The sequence below is a fragment of the Gallinula chloropus genome (genome assembly GCF_964237585.1).
Source record: "Gallinula chloropus genome assembly, chromosome: 8".
Taxonomy (NCBI): domain Eukaryota; kingdom Metazoa; phylum Chordata; class Aves; order Gruiformes; family Rallidae; genus Gallinula; species Gallinula chloropus.
This window is the reverse complement of record NC_140093.1, coordinates 11662647-11677607: the sequence shown is the minus strand read 5'-3', so window position 1 is coordinate 11677607 and position 14961 is coordinate 11662647. Positions and strand designations below refer to the sequence as shown.

General features: G+C 41.2%; 1 long non-coding RNA gene across 1 annotated transcript; it reads left to right on the top strand.

Moving 5' to 3' along the window:
- Nucleotides 1–9234: 9234 nt before the first annotated feature.
- Nucleotides 9235–14043, top strand: LOC311194533. The gene is made up of 3 exons (XR_014617450.1): nucleotides 9235–9258; nucleotides 11765–11859; nucleotides 14012–14043. It is a non-coding gene; the product is annotated as an uncharacterized lncRNA (long non-coding RNA).
- The last annotated feature ends 918 nt before the right edge of the window (nucleotides 14044–14961 follow it).

Sequence of the window (14961 nt, the reverse complement as noted above, 5' to 3'; positions counted from 1 at the left end):
AAACAAATGCTGTGGCAGTCCTTAATACTATTTGAGATGAGGACCTGGAGGAGGACACACTCATCTTGATGACAAGTTCCACAACACAAAAAGCTCTGTGCCCCCATAGGAGGATACGACAGCCACCAGCAAAGTTCAGGTTGCAAATAAAATAGAGCAGTCTGAGAAAATCCACAGCTTAAACAAGGCATGTGGGGATAGGCAGCTAGACTAAACTCAAAAGTATCTGTGCTTTTCTGTAAGGATTACATGTGTATACTGTGAGGATGGGTGGATTTTAATGTACTGGCCTCACAGAAACCTTACTGAATTAAGCTGTTAAGTGCAAAGATGTATTATTGGAATACTTATTATGGAGAAATTACAAGAAAGATTTTGCTGTTCGAGGGATGACTCACAGTCTGTTGGAAATCAGAGTCCAATAAGATAAATCAGTTAGCTGTATCATCATTTACCACCCACTCTCTGTGGACTGAAAGTTGCCATGCCACATCAAGAAAAACATTCTAATAACCTTACCCTTTCAAACAGCTGACCATGACAGTGACAATGACCACGAACTACTAAGAAAAATAAGAGGCAATGGAAAGGTAGCGTACAAGAAAAAACACCGGAGAAGATTTGTCCTAGTTAGGATGTATAGAACAAATTTTAGTTAACATTATTAAGCAGGCCAATAAAAGGGAAGGACACTTGTGACTAACATCCTGTTTAAACTATGGTTGTTGCACTGAAAGCTGCTAGGCAGCAGTGCCCATTGCATGGTCAAATTCGATACTTTTGTAAAAAAACTGAAGAAAACTCCAAAGACAATGACAATATTTTCCCTCAAGAGAAGTTTAAATAACATTAAAAGAGCAGAAAACCGATCTAAGTGTGTAACATCCCTGTAAATTAGAGAAAACATTTCTGATCAGTTCTTAAAATTAAGTTAACCCAAAAAAAGTTGCTACAGTTAAAGAATGGAGTAAGGGCCACTATTAGAAATAAAAGGGTGTCCTTTAAAAAGTGCTAATCATGCCTAAGCAAAGAAAACAGAGGGGAATATAATTTTTACAAGTTAAATGTAAAACTATACTAATGCGAACTAACAAAGTTTGAGGAGTGACTCACAAAAGATATGAGAACTAAGAATGCAAGCTCTTCCAAGTACAACAGGAGCTGTCAGTCTGCAAATGTTGGTTTCAGCAAATGATCAAGGTGTGGAAGGAGAGATGGAGGTCAATGAGACGGCTGGATAGCAGAGGCACTGGCTGCACAGCAAATAGCAAGTCCTCCAAGGTCTGAGCCCAAGAAATGGCCTCTAATCAAACAGTTAATATAAGAGCTTTCAAAAGAGATCACATGAGCAATAACAAATCACCAGGACAACTGACATTCACTCAAATGTTCTAAAATTACTCTGGTATGAAACTTTTGAGTTCAGTCAGCCTTGATCCCAGAGGAGGTAAATAATGTGACACAATCTTAAAAAGGGTTCCAGCAGGGATTAAAAAGAAGTAAAGACTACTCAGGTCTGGCTTCTGTACCAGGAAAAATTGGGTGGAAATTATAACAGACTTAGTGGCAGCATACATAAATACAGTATATTGCGGATGTGTTAACACGACCTTTGTAAATTAAAGGCATGTATCGTAAACCCTGGAGTTCTTCAAAGGAGTGAACAAGCATCTGGAGAAACAGGTGACACTTAATATAGTGTACTTGGGGTTTTGAATGGATTTTGAAAAGGTCTTGCCAAGGTTTGAAGCTACAATTAGTCAATTTTCACAATAGAGAATTTTCATGTTCCATAGCTGTTTGGTGCCATCTCACAGTTTTCTTTGAAATACTCCTTTCCTTTCTCTCAGTTCCTGTGAGCTTTTGGCCTGACTGTGAGAACTCATCTTTCCCTGCTTGATGTGCAAGTTCCTGCATCCTGCGCCTGTGGATCCCTTTTCATACGTAGAGATCTGCATTGTGTGTTTTCTTTCAAAAATCACATCATTTCAGCCATATTCACAAAAATTGGTTGATTTATAAGCCTTAAGCCAATACATATAATCACAGGACTAACTTTAAGCATATGCTTAAATTCTGTGGATCTCAATCACATGTTTAAGTGCTTTGCCAGATAAAAATAGAAGTATGATTTAACAGTAGGCCTGACTTTCCATTGTGCTATTTTAGTTTTATGCTGATTTAACTCCAGCTAACTTAGCCAGGATACAGGACTTGGTTTGGAGAAGACAGCATGGGTCTGAAAGCAAGTTATTCCAAACCCTAGAGCTGGAAGAAGTTCTCTAGGACCAAAGATTTACAAGAAAGGATGTGATGGCAGAGTGTTAGACTGCTGCTTCTGGATTCATGGTGTGAGTTTGAGTTTCACGCTGGAATTGCACAACACCCAGACACAAATGGGTGTCTGGCCATGCTGACAATGTTAAAAGCGTCCAGATGTGAATGTTTTTGGCTATGGAAACTTTTGTGCTTGAAGTGTACTAGCCCAGTTTTCTTGGGAGAGTTTTTGGACTTCTTTCTCTGGTGAGAAGTTTTTTCGACACCATTTAAAATGTTGAGAGATGTAGTGATTTGTCTACAGTAAAATCTATAGATCTGCTACCTGAAAGCAAACTACAGGCTATTTCACCTGGATTTCCCCAAAATATAAACACAGTTTAGGAGAGAGAAAGAAAAAGTACTGCCCCTGTTTTGAACTGACTCGAAAATCAAGGAACTTCAGTAGTACTTGAGAGAGGAAGACCTGAATGTTGTAAACATTGTGCTAGAAAGATGAAATGCTGCATCTCAGGTTTGATAGTCCAGAGGCACGTACATGAGACAGGAGACAGGATTCTTTGATTTCGAATATTAAATGCTCTGAAATCATAGAACTGCCAGCCTGATTTTTCTTTGACTACAGTACACTCAGCAGTTTGAAAAGAAGACACTGAATAGACTCTTCTTAGGATAATCTAGATTTGTACCTACAACTTTCAGCTGTACAGGAATAGCTGTCCTAGAATTTGGAGGACTACTGCCTTGAAATGGTTGAAAACGCTTGGTTTTGAGTCACCTAACATAATGTGTTTCTTTGTTTTGAATTGGTTATTTAGTAGGGGAAAGGAGAAGGCATGGGAAATCCCTTGGATCATTTGAAGGATGGATTATTCCTGCTCCATTAATATCCTTGGTCCATAGATGTCTCCTATTGCAGTGGAAGCTGCAGCACGTTCTGGCAGGTAAGTGAAATGAAGAATCAGGACAGCAGCTAGAGCCTGTAGATACCTAAAGGATTATGATCCTGCCTTGAATCTGAGTTGCTGAACTGTCTCGTGTAAAATCCTTGTGTATTGTGATAGAAAGACTGAGGCAGCTCCCTTGTGAACCTTGCAGTCACATGACTGTGATTAAAAGTTAGAAGAGAAGAATTAACAGGGAACAGAGTCATATTTTAAATGCTATCTAAATGGCTGTTGCATGCTTGTTTGTTTTTTTTTTAATCTAACAGCCTGTGAAGGTCACTGATGACTAACTCTTGTGCTCTCCTCTGTAATGTTACAGAAAAACTAAAGAAATTTCTGTATCTTTGAGTTGTATGCGTGGCTTAGCCACTCAGATTTGTACTGAAGTCTTTCAGGATTGTTAAGTTTAGTTTCCTTTTTTGGGCTGGGCAAATGAAAACTAATGCCAGATTGTGTAGGCAGCTCTAGACTGATGGGAGTGAAACATCAGAAGTCATCAATATCTGCTGATATTTTCTTGACAGCAGCAGAAAATGAAGTGGCTAAAGCCACAGGGTGCTTGGATAAATGTTTTCCTAGCCAGTATGGGAAAGAGAAGTAGATCCTAGGATGTGTTTGGTCTAGTAGATCCTAGGATGTGTTGGAGCCACCTTCATGGAAATGTGTGGAAGCTTTGTCTTTCCATTCTGACACAGGAATGCTGAAATAGCATATTTCACTGGGACAGTGAAGCCAGTCTAGTTTTGAAATTGGTGTCTGGTATCTGATGTCTTCTGCAAAGCAGAAGGGATTTGCAGCAGGGGATTTGTTGCTCCCCAGTCCTAACCAGAACTATTAATTCTTCTTAAAACACCAAAGGAAACTTTAAATAAAAACAATGCAGACTCTGCATACTAGTGGGGAAATGGGTGAAGAGATACCATAGTTAAAGCAGAGCAAGTCTTGTTCACTGGGACCTCAAGAAGGGTTTTAGGAACATGGGGCTTCATTCCTCATTTTGTTATAAAGCTCTTCAATGGCTTTCAGCTGATTCCATCAGCTTAGGTGTGGGTCCATATGCAGAATTCTATAGGTCAAACTATTTGTGCACCTGAAAACATATAGGGAGGTGTGCTCTCCTGCTCTTGCAGAGAAGCAGTGAAAGGATTCCTGAATCAGTTATGCCACAACTCTGGTTTTGGGACTGGGATCTCAGCTGTAGAAAAGTGCTCTCCTGGAAGCAGCAAGGAACACTGGGTTCTCCCCTCCAGCTGCTGACAGCAGCACACCCCCATGTCCTGGCACAGGGGTACTTCATGTGAACAGTTGCATCTCCTGGAGCAATTACATGCACATGCTTTCTCTGGGATTATCCCTTTAACATAAAACACAAATTCTTTTCAGATGTGAAACCTCTGTATATCCACATCTGGTTTGGTGTGTACCTCCTCAGGAGAGATACTGTGCACAGGTAATGGCTTCTTTGATGGCGTAGTTGTCCACCTTCGATTTGCTGTTCCTTTTCTCTTGTGCTGAATTACTTGTTAATACCGATATAACCTCTGTTTCGCTCCCTCCCCATCCTAAATGTAAATCAACTTGCCATAACCTGCTACTCTCCAGAAATTACAAAGCCTCAGAAGATAATTTGTTGCTGGTGCTGATAGCATCTGTTTATTCTAATGCACCAGCCAGTAGGGCTGTGCTCGCCTGCAGATGGGGAGAAAATGACCTTCAGTAAAATCGCAAACTTAACAGTTCTGAAATAGCATCTCCCTTGGCAGGTAGCTGCTGGTAATCTGAAGTCTCTGTTTTCAGGGAGGCGGCAGTCAAACCAGTGTGAGTCTGACATCAGTGAGGCAGAAGGTAACCTACAGCTTTTTAGAGGGTAAAGGAATATGGGAACACTCAGAGTAGGATTGTGGACTGGAAAAAAATGCTGTGTGACAGATCTTTTCAGGATACCTGGCTTTCATGCTTTTGTAAGTGTGAAAACTGCCTCTGCTCCTTTGCCCAACAGATGTTCAGTTCAAGTTCAATGCTGGTGCCCCATGGAAGGTCCAGTTAGGACATAGTCACTCAGAAAATCAGATAAAGAAAGAAAATAGTAGAGTTCAAATTAAATAGTCGATAGGAGTTCAATTGGTTTCCTGGTTGTGATAGAATTGGCGTTTGTATCTTGTGAATAAACAGAGGATGAATGTTTTACCTGAATAATGGATTAATTTTCACTTCGTCGGAACTTGGGAGTGTCTCAACAATCAGGTTCTAAAGTTATGTATGCAAATCTTCGGGTTTTCTAGCTCAAATTCCTAGTTACAAAGCTGAAGAGCTCTCTAGGTCTTTCGTTTTGATTTCTAATAAGCCATACAACACTTGGAGACAAAAGAAATCTAATTTAAATCAATATTTTAAATAGATTGCTATCATCATTAATAATTAACATTAATTCGAAGAAATTCAAGGATAATCATGACATAAATTACACACTAAAGCAATTTAACATATGAAGAAGCATCTAGTATTGATTCTTTTTTAACCCAACCTGAGTTGAAATTAAAAAAGAGATAAAGATATCTGGTTGATTATTATACTAATAGTGATGTAACAACTTCCTGTAAGCCTTTAACTTGCTCCCAGAGACATGCATTCATGAACTCAAATGGTACTTGGATACCAACTGTTTCAGTTACAGATCTCAAAATGGGATTTGTAAATAGATTTGAAGTGTAAACACATCAAATAGTTGTGTTCCTAGCAGGATCCAGTCATTGCTTTCAGTTGCTTAATAGTATGGCAGTGACATCCTCACTGCTGATGTTAGCAGAGGACAGAAAGACAGTTTTAGCATAGTCTGGATCCCTTGATAGAATAGAAACAGCAAACAATTTTTCAGGATGCTACAGGTAAAGGAAATTAAAACTCTGAGATTTATGTACCAGATGGAATAGATGTTGAGAAACAAGAATCTGGAAAAGGATTGAGGGGTTGAGTGGATAATTGGCTGAATGTCATCTCTTACTCCAGAGCTGTGGCCAAAGGGACTAAAACAATCCTTGGATCCTTTCTAACGCCTACTTGATATTCCCTGCTTATATACCCAGGGATCACTTTACTGCTGTGTTTGGCATTGGTGCAACTGCTTCGGGAACACTCCATCCGGCTGTGGTACCCACAATTAGAGAAGGATATTGAAAAACTGGAGATCTTTCAGAGAAGAGCCGCAAGAATGAAGGATTGGAAAACATGCCTTACAGTGGAACCAATCTCCTTGGCTTAACAAACAGCAACTGAAGAAAAGCTCAAGTCTGGTTTTCAAGTATGCTATATAAGGAAGAGAGATTCAGAAACAGAAGCTCCTTTGGCCAATAACATAAGAATTGGTAGTCAGAAGTTGGATGAGTTCATACCATAGTCTTCAACTTTTAACAGCGGAAATAATTTTTGGAGCAAAAATCAGGGCTGTGATTTATTCTATCATTGGCAGGGAGAGATTGGATGCTTTTTCCATCAGTTACACTCCGGTTCATGCAGGTATTCATTCAGGGCAGTCTTGTTGCTGGCATCCTTTTAGAAATTAAACCCAGCCTGCCGTGGCTGTCTCTTCTGGCTTTGTTAATTTATAAATCAGAGTTCTTACTCCAAATTGTTAAAATCTAGATGCACAAAATCCTTCAGATAAAAATTCTGCTGTCTGATCTGGATCTTAAGCTTCATTCTCCAGCTTCACCACATGACTGGATAGGAAAAGCAAGAATTTGCGGAAGAATTTATATGAGATTTTGTTTGATCATATGAAAATCTTATGAACTAGATGTCAATTTCAGAACCATTTCTCCATGTTTCCAATTCCCATATCAGTGCACAGCCTTTGGCAGGGAGCAGGGCAGGAGGTTTTCAATGAACAGTTAGAGTCAGGCTGCTTTTCTCAAAGGCTTGAGGTCATAGTCTGGCAGAAGGTTCCACCAACATTTGTGAAATGGACAAGGGAGTGCAGGGAAGAGAAGGGCCATGTTGGCTGGTGTCAGGTCTTACCCTGATGTTCCCTCTAATAAAGCCTGAACTTGCTGTTTCTGCTACCAGGCAGCATGTGGTGACCTGTGGCCTTGGCCATTCTTCTGCCTTCCTCTCTAAGGAAAGATTTTCTCCTGGGCAGCAAAAAAGCGCATTGGCGATGGCACAGCAAGGAAGTCTGCCTTTCTGCTGCCCACACTGTGCATGCACTGTGAGAAGGAAATATGCTTGAAAGTTTCTCCAGCCCTTAAAACCAGAAATGGGCATGGCACATCTCACTGTTCACTGAATTGGGATTGAAACCAAATATTCTTTGGATGTGATCAAACCTCAAGTTTGGAGGACATCTGAGCCCTGGATTTGGGTTCTTTCCATTTTAGAAATGCTACTTTCTGGTCTGCTTCTCTAGGACCACTTAAAAGTCTTCAAAGCAAACCAGATCTGTGGCTTTACCCACATCCCTACTAGGTTGCTTTGATTTCTGAGCCTTCAGTTTACCAAAGAGACGCCACTTTGCTTCCTTCTACAGAAAGGTGTTGTCATCAGGGTGATATGAAGCAAAGAAATTTTGCTGCACCTTTGATCTGAAATGCTTAATTCAATATTTTTTGCTTATTTTAATGTCAATATGCTTTCTCTAAAAGCTCCTGTGTAAGACTCAGACTCCGCTGTGATTGAGGTTGACTCTGCATTCTTAGATTTCCACATTTTTATATGACTAATTATATTCCCTTTCCTTTTCCTCTCTCAGGCTGTGGAGAGAGCCCAGAACAAGGACCCAGCATTTGGCTATGCTAGTTGTGGTCCTGCACCAGCCACTCCATGCTCTCATCTACACAGAGCTCTTGGGTTTTTTTGGGACGAAAACAATTGTAGTTATTCAATTGCCTGTGCAAACCTTTTGGGCTTTTGAAACCCCACCCCCTAAAGAACTCTAAGCGATACTTCTTGTTCAATTTTTTCTTTTTAAATTCCAAAAATTGGGCCAAACCAGCCAAAGTTTTGGAGGACTTCAGCTGTGAACTTGATGTTTGCAGTTTCTGTGCTTGTGCCGAGAACTCTATCCCACTGTCAGCCAGCTATACCATTGCTATAACAGCATTCTAAGGGCATTTTCTCTTGGATTGCAAAAAATCAGTGTTACACCAAATTATCTATGTCTTCTTCAGTGTCCTTTTTGTTTTGAAATGTGTTTCAAAGTGAAAATCCAGGAGGTTTGTAATGTGGTAATGAGATTCTCTTTATCAACCTAAGGCACTGTGTGAGTGTGGTAGATAGAAATGTCATTCCCTAGTTCATTAGAAGGCATTTACCTCTGTGGCTATAAACTGATATTAGTTGTCAGAAGTTTATAGATATTTACAGTAGTTTGTGTGATGATTACATTTGAAACATTTGTGGATCAACAGTAGACATTAATTACATCTTTTAAGACTTCTCCCATCCTTTAAAGAAGTGCCTTTAGTTTGGATCAGCTGGAGAATTCTGGAACCAACTCAAGGATAAAATTTTCCCTTCTTCAATATACCGTCTATATTAGGTCTCCTTGGTCAACAAAAAGCTTGCTGTTGAAATTAGTTTTGTGAGGATCCAATCAAAGCAAAAAAACCCAACTCCAACACACAAACTGAAGTATGTTGTGCTAAATCTTACAAGGCAAACATTCTTTCTGGAGATATTCTGGATGGACGTTTTACCTGGAAAAAAAATGAGGTGGGGAAGAATTTTAAAAATTGTTTCTCTTCTCTTGATGTTGTAATTTATTGGGTTGGGGGTTTTTTGTAAAAAAAAAAAAAAAAGTATTGTATCATTTGATTGAAGAAGACCTTGTTTTTATAAGGATCAAAGTAAAGTTATGTGTTTACTTGGGGTTTCCAGGCTTTCAAAACTTGTTATCTTCCATACTTGTATTTCTCCAGGTTTCCAGAAAAAGAAAAAAGATGTGACCGTGCTTGTTCTCTGGGACAATGTGTCTTCAGGAACCTTATGTACTTCTGCAAAGGAAGCCCTGCATCATGAAGTTTACCTTTTCACTCTCTTTGTCAGTAAGCCTTGGAGCTCCAAGCTATTCTGTGTTCAGAGGTCAGAGTGAATCACTGTTTTAAATAAGATCAGTGTGTGATAGCTATTCTCGGCTGGTGAATAAAGAGTTAAAAATAAGACTTAGGTTCTCCTTCGGTAATTATCCAGGTTACTGGAAGGTCCTAAAAATTCTCAGCAATAGTGTGTTTTGGTTAATATTCAGATTTCCATACAGGTTTTTATTTGAAAGGTTGAGTAAGTTGAATGCAGACCACAAGATCAGTTGAATTGTTGTGTTTGCCCAGCACATCATTAGAAATGGAAGGGAAGTTAGACCACTGGTCTCACTGGAATTTTTTTCAGCATAACTCTAGCAGTTGATAGATCATATATTCACATTTTTAGAATCTCTCAATGCGTTTAGTTGAATCTATGTTAGTAGAAATACCTTAAATCAAACTAATCTCTCGGGCTCTAGCTGAAACAGCAGTTGAAAGTCAAGGTCAGGAACTTAAAAGAAAAATCTGGGCACAGAGGAAAGAGGGAAGTGGGTTTTACATTATTACAGCATTTTCTCCCAATAGCTTTATGAGTTTCATTGCAGGCCCCAAGGCAAAGAATTTTCTACTTGGGCTGCAGGAGGGAGTGTTGAATTGTTGGGATAGGCAGGATGAGAAAGAAGCTACGCTGCTTAACTGGCTGTTCTTAGAAAAGCATCGTTGGCAACCTAGCACAATAATTTTGCAAAACAAAAAATTATCTTGCCCAGTAAGGAGAATTTTGCTGACAAGGTGTTAAGAAGAGAAATATCTGCTTTTGTTTCGTTCTGCTCTCTGAAATATCAGCTTTTGTTTCGTTTTGTTCTCTGAAGGCATTTAGCATTTTACTGCTGTGTAGTTCTTTCATACCAAAGTAACTTTGAAAGTAAACCCAGTTCTTCCTCTAACACCTTTTAAAAGGTGCAACACAGCTCTATTTTCAGAACTCCATCCTGTTTGAAGTATGTAACATTTGTTATTTTTTCTGGCTTAAAGTGAGACGCTGGGCTTTGGGATCTGTAAAAATAGTGGTAACGTGGTTGAATCCTACAGGAGTCAGCCACGGACAGAAGTTGCTAACATAAAGTTGTGTGCAGCTTTGCCCCAGGATCAGAGGAGAGAGCTCACATGGGTTCCTTAATATTGCTTGGAGGCTGATCTCTGCACTCATCCCACCATGCCAAAGGCACAGTCAGTGGGTAGCACTGTATGTACTCTCCCCGAAACACAGGCACCAGATTTTTGAAGCATATTGTGACAGAGCTAAGGCAGTGTTATAAGATTACCAAAGCACTTGGATTCAGCTTGTGGGCATGGCTTTCCAGTAGGTTTGGAATGAGAATAGAAAATAATAAAATAGTTTTGGCCAGTCTTTCTCCTGAATTGTCTGTCACTGTTCAGAGACTGTCCTGTAGATGAAAGCATCTCTCTCATGGGGGTGGGGAGAGTGAGAAGGAGAAGGGTGCATTTTGTGTTTAGCTTGTAGCACTTGTAGTTATTCCCCCATCCAGGCACGCAAAGTAGGGACGCCTCACAAGACAGTGTAAGTGCTGTGTTTTATTACCTGAATGCAAAACCTGTATTAGTTTCAACCTGCTTCTGGTAACATGTGTCTAATGCTAAATTATGTCTTTTATGTGGTTTGCGTATTACACGCTAACCTCAGATTCCTTTCATGTGTTCAACTTTCAAGAGTTCAAGAGTTTTGCAGGAAGAGCAGCAAAATGTGTTTTCATTCTCTAGTTTTGGGGCCAAGTTGGGTTTCTAGTGGGCAATTTGAGCAGCAGTGGTTGCCCAGAAGAGCGGTTGTGAGCAGCCTGTGTGGTGCAGACATGTGCAAGTGCATGTGCATGGGAGGTGACTGTCAGAGGAACCCATTTGGGAAGAACTGTAATAAAGCAGGTCAAAGGCTAGAACACCCCAGTGACAAGCAGACCAGGGACAAGCAGAGCAGGATGGGTTGCGAAGTAACATTGCAAAATTCTTGTTTCCTTAAGCAGCTGTGCTTCTGGAGGTGTAGACTGGGGGGTATAAATGATAGTCACAGCAATAGTTTGTGCTGTGCAGTGCTGTACTACACTGGGGTACTGGATTGACAGCTCAAGTGCTGCTGGGCTCACTTCCTGCCCAGCCTGAATCAGATTTTTAGAAGAAAACTGGTGTTTTCTAAAGTAGTTTTAGATACCTTGGGAAATGTTTTGGATGAGGAGACTACCCATGTGAAGAATGAAGCGAGCAGTTACAGGGGTCAGGTTAATGGACCTGGTGAGGCAGGAGCAAGAGGACTGCATTCTGGTGGGGCAGCACAGTGGAGGGCAAGGCTTGAGGAGAGGAGCGGAGGCATGCCGGCGTGTTGGGACTGCGTGCCGGGGATGCTCCTCCCAGGCTGCCCGTAGCCAAGGGCTGTCACTGTGATGGATGCCATAGCGTAGGCTGGCAGACAGCATGTTCCTCATGGCCTGTCTCCCTCTCATCTGCACAAAACAGGGATCCATGGAGCAAGACAGTGGGAAGCCCCAAACCTCCCAGCTCGCAGCACCTGCTTTGCTCCTCCATGCCATGAGCCCTCCCTGGACGAAGAGGTGGGACCACTCCTGTCTCTTCTTGAGTGGGAGGATCTCAGTGTGAGTCACTTGTGGCATGATATGGACCCTGTTTCTTTGGAAATGGCACCCAACTAGCAGCTGCACGGCTCAGCACATCTCTGACGCAGCTTCTGGATTGGGGCAGGGCACCTTCCTAACCGAAGCATTCAAGGGCAAGGCTTGAGCATGCTCTAATTTTGCAAATGGCTCTTGCCTGATAACAGGATGCGATGAGCAGAACAGGGTGGGGATTTTGCAGATCTGTTTCGCTCGCTGTTGATGTCCACTTAGTGCCCAAAAAGCGTTTGCTTCTGAGCCTGCAGGGAAAGTAGCAGGAACAGTAAACTCTCTACTAACAACATTAGCTATAACACAAAGGGAGATCTTGGTTCATCTGTCACTGGTGTTTCAGTAGGGTTTCAATGGCTGAGAATTTTTCCTGAAATCTCCACTTGAGTCCCAGCCTTTTTGCTGTGGGAAGCTGCCTTGTTCCTGCTTGAATCTTCCTCTGGTCTTAATTTTTAATGTGTCTCATGAGATTCTCAAATAACTCCTAGACCAAGACCGACCTTTCCTCACAGAGGTCTACCTTTCCCTCGAGTCATCTGAAAACACTACCCCAAAGCCATTTCCTTGGGCTGAGTGACATGCTGGGGAGTTAATGAACCAGCACAGCTGTGTCAAAGCATCTCAGCAATGAATACAGGCTAAAATAGAAGCCACAGGCGGGAAACATGCAAACCCTTCCTGTGCCAGAGACGAAATCCAGGGAATGCTGGGCTGAATTACTGGCTTTTCACGCCTCTCACTAATTAAATCCTAGTGTGTAGTCCATTTGCCCACTCTGTTCAAATTGGTGGCTTCTTAAGAGCCTTATGGAGGTGTTTCCATTGGGGCACCTTCCAGTAACAACTGATGCCCTCATGCATCACCTTAAAGCAGACACATATAATTAGATTGGTTTTCTGGAAGGTTTGTTTGCTACAGGGAAATGGCCCATCAGAGAGTTTAAATGGCCAGCTTGTCCAGTTTTTAAGCTCACAAAGATTTTGTTACAGTTAATCCTTTCCTGATGGTCCCTGCACCCTGTTCCAAGTAACTTAAATGATACAGCTTAAGTCTATTTAAAAGGAGGGGTGGAGTACTTGTCCCACTCATTCCAGCAAAGAAACAAACCCAGGGCAGTCAAATAAAATCCTGAAAGGTAAAATCGGTGGTATTCAAAATATCAAGATATTTGGTTTGTTTAACAATCCAAATGTGGCGAGTAGGAGAAAGTTGTCTAGTTTTTAATCAACATTCGTGCAATGCTGCATGCAGGAATGGGAGCAGTAGTTATTATGCAGCCAGTGCTCATAATTTTATCCTGGATTTTGCAATGTGATGTTTTTGGAAGAAATGAACTTTTATTATCTCAGAAATTCAGTTCTCATTTAAAAAAAAAAAAAAAAAAAACCAAAACCCCACCAAATAAAATTACACCAGCATCCAAAGTGTGTTTCTTGCCCCTACGCTTATGTAGAATGTGACCCGAGCACACCCCAAAGTAAAACAAAACAGAAAAACTCGCCAAACCTTATGGTTTCTGAGTCAAGCCCTGTACACTCATGTTCCATTTTGCATTTAACATTTTTTATTGTTGGCATTTCTGCAGTTATAAGTCAATGGGTGCCCTGAAGCAAAGATTTGATCTTTCTTGCCTGAGCTTGCCCTGCAAAAGGCTATCAGTAATAAATATTATCCCAAGTGACTGTGCTGTAAGTAATGGCATTCCTTACCCAAAGATCACCCAAAAAACCCCTACTCTGTTAAAATTGGGAAAGTACTGTGGGGAAGAGAGGTGCAAATGACTTTTGCCTCTGCCCATAATGTCAGATACAGCTCACTTATGCACAAAGAACTATATTGACCCAGAAGTATCTGGTCAATCTCTATTTCCTGATCTCTTCCTGCTTTGCTGATGAAGACCATGTCTGATGCTGTGCTCAAACCACTTTCTCCTTCCTTTCCTGTGACTACCCAAATGGCAGCCCCCTTCCCAAGGGGTAACATGGGGTGCCTTGCCCCCATTTGGCCTGGCAGCTCAGGCCAGCAGTGCACAGCTGTGCCCCATCCCACTAGCATAAATTCAATGCTGACTCTTTCTAAGCAAGGACTGATGCCTGAGCCTGGCCAGCTGCCACCAATATGGAGAGGTGCAGAGCACACCAGGCCCTGTATTTAAGCCCACCCTTGGACCCACACTTCCATCAGCACCATCGCTCCAGCACTGGAGAAGCTTCCACACAGCCAAAACTGTAAGGTAAGTCTGGGCACTCCCTCCTTCACTGCCCACGAAAGGTGTGTGTCACTGGTGATCCTATGAGGAAAGTATGAATCTCCTCTTTTCATTCCCTTTTGTTTCCTTTTGTTTTCAAATATAGCTGGCAGAGGGAAGGAGGACTTGGAGAGACACTGGTTTGTTGGTATTTTTAACCAAGTGCTTTGCATTTTAGGCTTCTCTGTAAAATATAATGATAGATTTTTTTCAATAATAATTACAGTGGGGGAAAAAAAAGCTTCATCCAAGTTACATAAGTCTAGCTTTATCCAGGCATGTGGTTTTATAAGATTTTAATTGTTGATTATCTAGGAAAGACCACAAGCTTTTGGTTGGTGATAACAAGGGTCAAAAAAATTAAAGTAAACCCAAGCCATAAATCCCTCTCAAGGTTGGGGTTTTTTTTTGTTCCACCACAGTACACTAGTGAGTCCCACTGGAATCAGTGTGTGGTTCTCTTCCACAGTACACTAGTGAGTCCCACTGGAATCAGTGTGTGGTTCTCTTATCTTATGGTGGAAAGATAGATAATCCCTGAGGAAAGCATTAAGCTGCCTGAGTCTTTAAGTCAAGCAATGGAAAATGTGAAGTGTGATTTTCAGAATCTTTGTCCATAATCCATCCTTGAATGTTCCCATAGTTCCATGCAGTTTGAATTCTCTTAATTGCATGATGAATTTACAGTTGAAAATTTCAGATGTAATTGCCTCTATTATCAAAAACAAAGGAGACACGTGCCAGTCTGAAAAAGACATAGCCTTAAGGAAAGGGATTAGTTC